Here is a 13018-nt window from a genome sequence, read left to right as displayed (position 1 = left end):
GAGCTTACCGCAATTACATCGGCGCAATTTACAACGTTTAGTGATTCCGTCCTTATATAGAAGCAACAGAGCAAGATGCGTAGAAAATACAATTTACGGATATATTCAGTATATATTCAATTAAAGTACACGTATATGCGCTCAACGTTGGTCGTACAAAATGATGTTGTTTCAAAGCCATCGTTGTCTGACACAAGAGTAAAAAGGTTTACCTACGACATTTCGACGAGTACGTGCATCAAACACTGATATTCGATGCCAAATGATACATCGCTGTGATATGTCATCCTTTTTTCTCTATGTTCTCATTCATAAAACGAATCTTTTTGAGAAAGAGTCCAAATGAAATGACATCCATGCACAATAGAATGCTGAATTAAAGGCGCTTTGGTATAATTTGAAAAATGCTATTTCTTGACTAAAATTGATAGATTCAAGCAAAGAAACTAAATATATCATGTGTTATTATGTAAAAAAATATTTATTAGAAAAGAAACAATGAAAATTTTCATTTTTTTCAACCGGTAAAAAGTTCTCTTTAAAGGTTAATAACAAAGTTTAAATCCCGTTCATTACTAAGGCTTATTGGGACATTGTCGACCTGAAATGGCTTGAAGTCACCCGGGGTGACTAGAAGCCAATTCTTGTCACCCTAGGTTGACTTCAAGCCGATTCATGTCACCCTGGGGTGACTTCAAGCCGACCGGGTGACAAGAATCGGCTTGAAGTCACCCCAGGTTGACATGAATCAGATTCTATCCACCCCCGGGTGACTTCAAGCCATTTCAGGTCGACAATGACCCAATGAGCATTACTAAGGCTCTCTGCAAATGTTGATAAACGAGCCGCGTCGTGCAAAAATGTATCGCATTCACGCAGTCAACCAATAAATATGTACTGACTGTTATAATCACTTAACAACGCGGGTAAATAAACATACAGTTTATATTTTGTAAATCCTTAACTAGCATGCAAGTTACTAGTATGTTGACTTGGCGCATTGATGTACAAGTTTACGCTTCTTTCGAGCGAACAAATCAACAGATGTCAATATTCTTATGTCTAATCTATATGAGCCACTAATCTTTTGAAAACCGTTGGTCATTAATCAACGCTTCAACTTATTCGGTTGTTGAACAAATATGTTTACACAAGATGTGTTTGTGAAACACTATGCCCCCCCCCCCCATATATTTGACCTTTGATCTTGACCTTTCCCCACTCAGCTCCATGAGATACACAAGCATGCCAAATATGAAGTTGCTATCTTCAATATTGCAAAAGTTATGGCAAATGTTAAAGTTTGACGCACACAAATCAAACCAACAAACAGGCAGGGAAAAACAATATGACCCGCAGTATAGACTGTGGGAAATAATCAAAGCGCTGAAGGCACTGAATTTGTTCGCTGTTGTATAATCTGAGACCCAACTCAGTTTTAAAAATTATGTTATAGCTTTTTATATCGCAAGTTTGAAATGACCACAACCATTTGAAATTTATAAAGAGTGTGTCTTAAAGCACAGGTCGTAATTTGTGGGGGGGGGGGTTCAAATCATTGATACAGCTAATCAGTGTGCACAGGCTAATCTTATTTGACATGCATTAAGCCACGTTTTCCCTGAAAGCAGCCAATATGTACAGATTTCCATGATAAACACTAGACTAGCCAACGTTGTCTTACAAGCTGTTAAATACACACTATGTACTGTACCAGTGAGAACAGGCAGATGCCGTGGTTAGAGTAGACGCTTGTGGCATACTGTCGTCAGCTAAATTTTACTGGAGTTATCCACACAGGCAGTCATGGGTTACGGTTCCTAGCGTAGCTAAGGCATACTGATTTGCAAAATTCGGTCTGCATTATTTGTGAGCTAACGCGCACAAATAAAAATGGCACACTTGGCAGGATATCAGGACGCGAAAAATGCAAATTAAGTACCATGCGGATGCGTAACTCGATCGTTATTGAGCTCATTCGTGCAATTAACTGATACTCGCGCTTTACATGAAATAAAACTACAATTAGATATTTTCTACAGTTTTCTTTCCTTCTAGTGCATTTGAAAATGTTAAACACGTTAGTCCGTGTATAATGTGTGCATATTGTTTCTTAGTGATTCATGTTCATACTTGTTTTAATATGCGGTTTTTTGGTACCATGATGTGTGTAGCTTATTTATCAGCCTTATAATACAAATTAAAACTCATAATGTTGTGGTGCGTGTTAACTGACGGTTGATATGAAACTTTTTTCCGGAGATTGACGACTTGACGCTTAATATATACATTGCAAGCAGTCATTTTTTCGGATGAAATGATTAAAAGGATGACATGCAAGTGAATTATGAAACTGAATTTATTGACATGTCAGGTCACGCCCCTGTCATACTTACTGTACGTATATCATGGTAGATAAAACATCCCAACAATGTGAACAATGTTAACTGCCAACAATAAGTGTTTTTTAACATGTGTTCACTTGTCGCATCTCGTTGCAGATGCATTTCTTCAACCATTAACTCTGCCCCGCTGTCATCAGAAGTAAGAGAGATGTCGAGTGGCGATAAAAGCTTTAAAGTTTATTTGTTTAAGGGTCACCAGACTCACATACGAAACATGACGTTGAAAACCTTTATGTGTGTTTGGCATGGGCCCGACTCAGGCGGAAACGAAACTCAGACGAAACATATTTACTAAATGATTCAATGTAAAATGATTCGAACATGTGTTGTTTACAAGTGATTTATAATGCAAAAAGCGAAACAGTTTGTAGATAATGGTGATATTACAAAATATGTTATGATTATGATTATTATTAAATGATCACTATTCTTCTTCTTGTTGTTGTTGATGGTGATGCTGTTGTTGATGATGACATTTAGAAGTAAAAGAAATGTGGAGAACCAGTATGAAAATAACACGCGCCTAATTTGTGTGCGACGATATCGTGGAATTGTGAAAGGCGTTATATAAAGCCTTCTGTGACAATGTAGGCCTACCTTAATTACTGTAAAAAGGGTTTAAGCACAGGGGCCAATTAACTAACGTACTGTTTCGTGCAAAGTTTAATTAGTGCCGCTCAGATCAAGAAGCGGCATACAAGACTTAGGGTATGTGTGTCCTTTGTTCAGTGGGAACTAGAAAACTTTGAGAATATTTTCTTAATGCATGGTTGTTAACTGAGTATATACATACGTACCAATGTTGTCAAACTGGTCCAGTATTGAATGAAACATATAATAATGTTTTTTTGTGCAAACATTTGTTTCAAATATTTCCAAAGGCGTTCATGTTTAAATTACACACACTTCGAATATAAGCGTAAGTTTGTGTTAAATTAATGTCTAAATCATTAGTTGGCGTTTAAGTTCTTTTTGAGCAATGCATCTATTCATGTGCAATGTTTTTTTAAAGCAACAACAACAACAAATAACAATTTATAAAAACTAACGGCATAAGAATATACGAATTCTTATATACAAATTCTAAATCAAAACGATACAACATTTTTATTAAGTAAAAGCCTATTCAAATTATTTATTATCTTTATTTACTTAAATAACCTATACTTAACTGAATAAATATTAAGAAACAAAATAGGATTTATTAAAGGAATTAATCTTGGTCGCTTTTGTACCACTTGCAGGATGGTCTACTGCAGTAATGAATCCCATGCAGACATAACATCTGTTACAGAATAAATAAAGGAAAACTTTGTCTTAAAGTTATTTATTTAGAAGTCGAACCTGTAATCAGTTAAATGTTTTACATTCGTCCGTTTGAAATGGCTTTACATTTATTGCAAGTGGTTTATATCAAAGCCATTAGAAAATAGCAACTGTGTATTTCAGTCGGAAAAATCTTAGTGGTTATTTCCGTGTATGTTAAATGTATGAGATTTTTTAAATATCAAACGATCAATGTCATTCCATTCCGTTTCATTCCATAATTTCAACGTCTAGACTACTACGTAATTCTATGTGCTTGGCAATTCTCTCACATTCGATACTTCAATAGGTTTGTCAACAACACATTCGGCCGATTGCGAGCTGTAATGTTATTAAATTATTTTTCATTGGGTTTCGATTTTGACGGATAGCCTTAAATTGCTTATACGAAAAGACCAGCTATTTTCTGTAAATCTATATGACTTAACACGCTCGTTCCCATTACTTAACAAGTAAAAGGTTAATAAATCGTGGGACGGTGTCACATGGGATGTTTACAATGTGACTGCTTACGACGTGGCGTCGCTTGATTAATCGGAATGCCTTGGTTTGCCAAACAAAACAAGGTTTGATAGATTACAACCAACAAACCGAGAGGTGTGTGTTTCTTTTGCTACAAAGTAGTTTTAAGTTTGTGTGCGCATACAAATTCTTGTTCGCAGTTTATCGTTCTCATTCATCATCCGGTCGGGTATATTCATTACAAGCATCGTTGTATACTTGAGAATTCAATAGCTTGGTATTTTCATACATATTGACGCAAAACTGATGAATGAGTTGGGCCGTTTTATTCAAATTTACCCACAGAGCCATATATAGTTTGTTTTGAAAACTGGCCATGCTTCAAAGACTTCGACACATTTGTGTCGTGCTCTGTGAAAAGGGGGTTGAATGCATGTGAGTAAAGTGTCATCCCATATTAGACTGTGCAGTCCGCACAGGCTAATCAGGGACGACACTTTCCGATGTTATGGTATTTTTCGTTTAAAGAAAGTCTCTTCTTAGCAAAAATCCAGTTAAAGTGGAAAGTGTTGTCCCTGATTAGCCTGTGCGGACTGCACAGGCTAATCTGGGACGACACTTTACGCACATGCAGTAAACCTCTTTTCACAGAGCACGGCTCATTTATAAATGTCTGTGTGCCCTTATATAGCTCATCAGAGTTTTACCTTTAATTCGTCCGCTCGAATTGCCGAATGCAATTTTGCGCAAGGCTGATGGACTATACAAGTTATTAGTTCGATTTGGCGACCCAATTTTTCTGTTGTAACAGTCTCCTAATGGAAAGCGACGCCTTAAGACTGCGTCTATGATTGACATGATATAATGCGCTGATCATATACTACCATATGATATGTTTACTTTATATACAAGAAAGTCAGTAACCGGTCGTTTCGTGTAGTAGTGATGAACATATTAACATCTTTAAACAAAAACATACATATGTCTTCAAATGTACACATTAATTTTTTAATACGGGTATTCGTTCTGGACTGTTGATGTTGTAGTTTTTTTTTTGTTTTTCAAAACCCATGTATAACAACCAGGATGGCTTCCCGCATATGCCGTCATCGAAAAACTACATACGGGAGTTAACCACTCTTAGCCAAAACGTAACCCTGATTTGCTAGTGAACTCCTTTTATTACACAACACTGTAAATAGACCTATGTTCCAATAAAATTATAATTGTTGTTCGCTTGTGTTTGTGTTTTATTTCAGTCAGATAAAGTCAGTCAGTTTTCTGTGATTTGTTGGTTTACCAGCACTGGGTGCATAGTTATGACAGTAGGTGGAAACTTCCTTATTTGAATCATGTATGACCATTTATTGCCATGACTGAGAAGTATTTCATGACAAACTCCATCACAAGTTATGTGGCCCAGCCACATCTCCTCAGATCAGTAGTACAGCGCTCTACCAACTGAGCGAGCCAGCCAAACATTCTGAAAAACTTGTAAAATAGATAGCTTTGTGTAATTTCATGCAGGTCCTTCAAAAATGGTATTTTCAATTACTTCATTTTTACAGGCCCATTAACACTGTCTATCATCACCACCGGAAATAGACTACCAGCGAAGCGAAAGTAAACAAACCATCCATGAAGTGCAGTCAGTATTTACCTAAAATATCTAATAATAACTCGCTCCTGGATAACCAGTGCGTGTTAGGCATCTTACAGAAAGATTAATCTGTTTAAAAATGTGTATCTATCTTGCAATTCGTATTGATGAAGCGTTATTTACACAAATTTATGACTGCTTGGTACCGGGTTGAAATTGGAACTTCTCGAAGAAAACAGCTTTTCTTACATGATAACATGGTTTGCCATCGGGTATGGCGTTGATTTCCTATTCTTAAAGGCAATATATACCATCTAAACGCTATTTCTGGTCTTGGTTTGATCGCGGAAATCTATTAAATTAAAATAACTGTAGTGTACGGCGAATAGTTGTTTATGGCAAAAGTCGTGTACGGTGAATAGTTAAAGTAATGTACGGCGAATAGTTGCAGCGTATTGGCCAAAGTTGTCGCAAATTAAAATGATTTTAAGAAAATATTTTTTCAATGTACATATATGTTCTTAAAGTCGGACTTTTGCCCGATTTAGTGATGTATAAATCTTAATTTTAAACTTTGTTTTTGCCTCCCCCCCAAATAAATACATGTGCTGACTTTGTGGTTGAACGCTAAAACGCTGTGAACAGAAAGTCAGCCAAGTTGAATGTAAAATCCTGATTGGAATCCACTTGTTAGTAAATATTTTATCGATTCATCTTGATTTTGAAACTACGATGAAATACACTAGAATCGTATTAAACTAGAATACGGACTGAACAATGGTCGATCGATTTATCATAACACCGCATTGATATCTACCTGATCTATAGAGAATAACAGGTTACTGTCTGATCTTTTTGTAATATATCAGGCAAGGCCTTGAATAATATAACGGCGAGGCTTGCCGAGCTGTTATTTTATTCGCGCCCAGCCTGATATATTACAAAAAGATCGGGCAGTAACCTATGTTTCTGTTTATAGCGATTTTTTCGTTATTTCTATAAAATCGGGGACGTAGAGGTATGATAAACAGAAAAACAGGTTAGTGTCTGATCTTTTTGTAATATATCAGGCTCGGCACGAATAAAATAACAGCTCGGCAAGCCTCGCCGATATATTATTCTAAGCCTTGCCTGATATATTACAAAAAGATAGGACAGTAACCTGTTATTCTCTATGTAGAAGGTGCCCGTAAAACAAAGCATTTAAAAAAAATATCAACAATGCATCAGACGTATTCTTTGGCCATAAACGGTCTCATCGTAAAGAATATAAGTGTATTTATTTGTTGTATACCAAGATGGTCACGTATTTGCGAAATTTTCATTTATTTTTCCTTACAAACTCAAAACTATTTGCCGTACACAATTTAATTCTATTTTGCTATACGCCGTACACGTCAGGTTCTATTCGCCGTACACAACGAAGTTTATATTTTAGCCAAACATTTGCATACTAACTTTATTTTTGGGCTGAAGCTGGCAAAAACCGATAGTTTCTATAATTCTATTTGCACACCATTGAAAAATTCGGCAAAATTATTATATTTTCCTCAGACAAAAGGAAAAAAGATGTCCCAATGAACTTAATTTTCGGTACCAGGTAGCTATTTCAACACTCGAATGTATTTATAAAGAACTCCCAACTACTTACGATATAAGTTTGATATGTCCACTATTAATTTGTCACACAGTTTTTTTAAAAACGTTTGCGATAAAAATGGCAAAACTTATTCTTTGCACGAGCACTACCTCTTGCGTGATGTTTAATTTCGCTTCGCTGGTTATCTATTTCCGGTGGTGATGATAGACAGTGATTAAATGTAGTTCATTTGAAATAACGACTCTGGTATAATCTACTTAGCCAGATTAACAGCCATTTATAATACTCCAACTTCATTCTGGCATTCACCGTGTTTGTAGCGATATATTACTAGTCCTATCAATTGCATCACTGAATGAATGTAGCATACCTGGGTGAAAGTCACTATTAGAGTTCTTACAAGGGCGATGAAGTGGGACAACATTCTGCCGAAAATGCAGGTACATAATCTCTTGGAATGCTGCTAAGTACAAAACAGTACTTCGTTAATTAAAGATACAAAATAGTATCTTAAGACTTGCGTAAATACAATAACGGCAATGCATATTTTATACATAAATTAGGTCTTAATTTCACTTACCGGTAGAATATTTCAGAATATGTTGCATAAACCATTAATAACGTTTTGCTCTTTTCTCGCTGTGCGATTGTTGTACGCGCATTCCTCCTGTAATCCGACGTGACATATACACCCAGGTGAGGGGAAATCTCGAACCCAGACAAAAAAACGTCAAAGAGACCGATTTTCCGTGATATACCAGTAGCTCGCAAATAGTAGCATGGCACTGATCTTTATGCACGGTACATACAAATCCTGTACATCTGTTTGTACTCTTGCTGGAATCTAGTAAAATAGAGATTATTCACAAACTGTTCAGACGCCATTCAACTCGTATACACGTGCACGAACAAAAGCGATCTTGAACACAAAACACAAATTCAACATAATTCATAATGGTGATACAAGTTTTGATATTATATCATGGCGAGGCTGGCGCCAATCTCGGCTGCTACAATCAGCCACCCTAAACCAAGACCAATATATACAAGTTTTGACGGTAAAGGTTAAACAATATCAGAGCGCAAACTTGCTTAAAAATCATTTTTTAATACGTGTGAATGGATAAGGCAGTGGGAAATGTAATCTGTATGATATCATCCACAATAAGAAAAGAAAATGGGGCGTGCGGGCGGTTTTATTTTTATTTTATTTGTAAAAGATATTCGGTCAGTCAAAAAATGTCCATTCATATGTTTTCCTTTTAATTCTAATGCCCTTACCAGTTCAATGCAATATATTGGCAGTTAATTTCTTGTTTATACATTTTAACATCATTGGAATTGTTGATTGTCAATAACCACATTGTATTATTCATACAGATTAATAATCAAGCGATTCACGTACTCGTAAGTGTGCTTATATGTTGCTATATAAATACTTTGATTTAATAAATACCGTTTTAAATAATCACTTTCTCTTTCAACTAGATTTCTGTCGTACACGTCCAAGGGGGTAATCACATTACAAACAAGATGGCGACGTCCATGCCGAGGCAGGTCTTTTTCGTCGTTTTATACCCTTTATTATTTGTATTATCATTTTTTATTTCGCTCACTTTCCAGCCATATTAAGAAGAAAGTTAAAGCCTCCTCACACATAGACGAATCCATATGACGAAGCTTGGCGAAAAGGGTAAATTTATGAATTCTAGCGAATTATTGCCGAAATTGTTTGAAAATGTGTTGTATTGTGTAATATTATAACGACATCTGAACGTAGAGGAACTATTTAGTGCGAATGATTTTCGGTTAGCGATTAGGAGCTATTAAGAGCGTAAAGATACGAATGTAAGCGCAACCTTGCGCATACTGCCGAATATTTCCGAAACGGTGGTTCTGCATCCGGGCGTTTTGATATGGACTTATTTTTGTCCGATATGTTTCTATCGTTTGTCATGATTATATTTTAGGTGTATGTTCAAGTCTTCCGTAGTCTTTATTTGACATGGTTATATTATTGTGTCAGTACTGAAGTGTAGGTTTTCTGTTCACTGTATTTGTTTCTTTAATATTATTGTATATGTACGCATGTCGATTACGCCTGAAGATGTTCTCATAATGTACTCAGGGAAGTACCTTAGACACTTTGTCAGTGACATTATGTCACTCGATGTTCACTGTATTTGTTTCTTTAATTTCATTGTAAATGCACGCATGTCGATTACGCCTGAGATGTTTTCATTATGTACTCAGTAAAGTAAATACTTTGTCAGTGAGATTATGTATATATTCACTGTATTTGTTATTTTTTTATCGTATGTATGCATGTTGATTATTCATGAAGTCTTTTTAATTAAAGATTTGGCGTAAATTTCGTGTCATCCTATTACTATTACTTCCCTTTATAAGGCCAATACACAAACAACAATATTCTTTATTAATTAATTCCACTAATATGTTACACTTTATTTTAATCTCTAATGTGGCACCATCTTGTCTTGCCATGGCACACATCCCTCTGGAGAGTTGACCCAGTGCTTCAGAGTGTTCCTCACAATCAAGCCTTTTTTGGTAGCTGTGTTGTGGCCCCTGATATTGACATTCCTGGTATCCTCCAAGTTGCGACCTCTTCTCCATTCCCCAGTAATCAAATCGCCTCTTTTATCATCATGGTCAACCAGTGCATTTTGCATGGTGGCATACCTGATCCGCATCAAGTTGTGGAGAATGCAGCATGTCTTTTCAATCAGACTTACTGTGGATGGGCTGTGGTTCATCTTTATGAGAAGTATCTGAAATTACATATGACCAGGATTGTTATGTGTTAAAAGTTAACGTGAACATTTCTTTTATAAATGAAATTGTGTTTTGAAAAAGGGTATTGCACTAAAGTTCCGCTATTAAGACCACTTCGAAGATTTAAAAAAAAATATGCGGTTTTCGACAATATTCAAGTCCCAGATGGTTAATTTATGAAGGAAAATGGTCCGATATTAAGACCACTTCGCTATTGAGACCACTATTTTGCCTGGTCTTAATAGCGGAACTTGTACCTGGAATCGGATGGCCAAAATCCAAAATGCATTTTCTGATACACTCCTAGCCCTGGATAACCGGTAGTTCAGGATTCTTTCGTCTCTCGTCAGGACTCTATGTCCATAGGGTTTCTGCATGTTCTCGCTTAGGCTGAAAGCGTCATCTCAAACCAAGAAATTGGGCATTTAAACGGTGTCATTTGAAAAGGGCTGTGGGTCTTGAAATCCAATGGAACCATCCTGAACCATCTCCAGAAATTCTGATTCATTATAAATCTTGGCATCTCCACTTAAACCGTATCCTGAAAATACAAAATTATAAGAAATTGTCAGTATACATCTGTACATTAAAAACAGCACTTAATGTATATAATTTATGTAATTACAAAATAATGCAGCTAAATTTATGTAGACTTATACTCACCACCCAGAACACACCATACGAACTTGTAGTCTTAGTCCACAATTGCAAGTAAGATGATGCTGAAGAATCCCTTAAAATTATAATATAAGGAACCAGAGCTGGCAGGCTTTCTGATAGCTATGTGCTTGCCATCAATAGCAGCAACGCAACTTGGAAAGTTCCAATTCTTGAGGAAACCATCAGCCAGTTGTCTCTATTCTTCAGGTGTGGAGGGGGCTGTCAATATCTCAACAACATATTCTTCACATATAACACGACACACGTCTCTGACCACTACAGAGAGGGTATTCTCAGCGACCTTCCAGGAATACTGCATGTCTGAGTACTGGACACCAGAAACCAGGTGACTTAGTGTGGCAGCTTACTTTAGCCCTGGATCCAAGGGCTCCCTGTGTGTTGCTTCACGAGGCGATGACGAACCCTTCCCAAAATTTCATCGTACATTTCAGTAGGCATGCGGAGGAATTTCTTAAATGTTCCAGGATCTTCTCTTCTAAGCTCAACCATGAGCTGATCGTAGATGCCAAGTTTGCGCCGTCTCCCGGAATGCAGCCATGGTCTTCTCCAGATACGTGCTCTGGCTCCTCTTCTCCACCTTAATCGGCCTATGAGAAACCGGTGTATGTTAAGTTGTTGCTGGACTACTTCTTGATTGGCCATAGCAGCAACATACTGCAGTTTCAGGCGTTGTATATCTTCGATTTTGACGAAGAAATAATGATACTTCAACATTACATATATGAAATATAGGCATATGTCTGCACAAACTACTAAAACAATTAGGAGCGCTTTTATTCAGATGGATTCGCATAGATTCGCTCATCGTGGTTACCTTTCGGATTGATTCGTATACGTTCGTTTTCTGAACGTTAACTTATCGTTATAAATCGCGTAAATGCGTCGGATTCAATTCGCTACAAAACGCAAATCCTCGCTATAGTTCGCAAAAGTTCGCAAGCTATCGCAAAGATTCGTTTTCGGATCGCCCTCTTTCGCTTGATATGCAAATCAAGTAATCACGATATGCAAATTAGCTGAGAGCTGCGACCTCTAACGCCAGTTGACGAACGCTATGCGAAGACTTTCCGATCGGCTAACGTATTGAAACGAATTTTAACGAACGATAGACGAAACTTTTATTCGCCAACAATTTTTCAACATGTTTTAAATTTTCGACAAACAGAACTAATCGCAACGGACGCAAAAGCTCACAAACGCATCCATACGAACATCACCAACGATGTGCAACGTACATATAATAATGAGAACGAATTTTGCTGAAGTCTTATTCGCCAGTACACGCAAGTTGACGTCGGGAAACTTTCGCCTATGTGTGAGGAGGCCTTTACTGGTTTTTATTTCATATTAATATTCGCTCTATATCTCGACTTAACTCGGTGCGAAATTTCTTAGCGGGATGACCTAATTAGGGCTCCATTAAGAAAATTTGCGGGGAGTAAAGACGAGATATAAAGCGAATTTAAATACGAAATAAACGCTAATCACCTTTTTACTGATATGGCTGGAAAGTGAGCGTCATTTAATAAATAAAGAGAAGTAATAAAGGGTAAAAAACGGCGAAAAATAACAGTCTCGGTCTGGACGTCGCCATCTTGACTATCACGTGATTACCCCCTCTGACGTGACTAAAATACATCCGCATCGTTTTGTCGCAAGAAAGGAACGCAAACGCGTTGCTAATGTAATAGGTACATAACTCAGAAATAAATGGATCACTGAGTGTCTATTGCATCTTTCACATCCATACATAATGGTGATGGTATACTTAAGTTTAAATGCGATTGCTTGAGAACGGAGAAATAAGGAAGATATTTACTCCACAAAATTAGAACGTGTATTGCTTCAACATAAACCAGAGCGAATTCAAGACCATGAACTCGAACGTGTGGATTGCTGGATATGAAAGCAGTGACTTATAATGTGCAGTTTATGGTGATGGCATATTTCGAGTTTCAATTTAATCGCTTCAGTAATGAAGAACTATTAATATCCACAAACTTGTCATGCGGACCGATCGACAACCCTGCTAAGTCCTACCGACAGACCGACTACAGTACATCTTTAGTTAAACAGTAACCTACCGACCGACCGACTACAGTGCATCCTCAGTTAAACAATAACCTACCAACAAACCGACTACAGTAC

General features: G+C 37.0%; 1 long non-coding RNA gene across 1 annotated transcript; it reads left to right on the top strand.

Annotated features, from left to right (window-relative positions):
* The first annotated feature begins 5394 nt into the window (after positions 1–5394).
* Positions 5395–13014, top strand: LOC127879754 (uncharacterized). Its single transcript, XR_008049230.1, has 3 exons — positions 5395–5518; positions 9017–9086; positions 11057–13014. It is a non-coding gene; the product is annotated as an uncharacterized LOC127879754 (long non-coding RNA).
* Positions 13015–13018: the final 4 nt, after the last annotated feature.

The sequence above is a fragment of the Dreissena polymorpha genome, chromosome 4, assembly GCF_020536995.1.
Source record: "Dreissena polymorpha isolate Duluth1 chromosome 4, UMN_Dpol_1.0, whole genome shotgun sequence".
Lineage (NCBI taxonomy): Eukaryota > Metazoa > Mollusca > Bivalvia > Myida > Dreissenidae > Dreissena > Dreissena polymorpha.
This window is presented reverse-complemented; position numbering and strand designations above follow the sequence as displayed.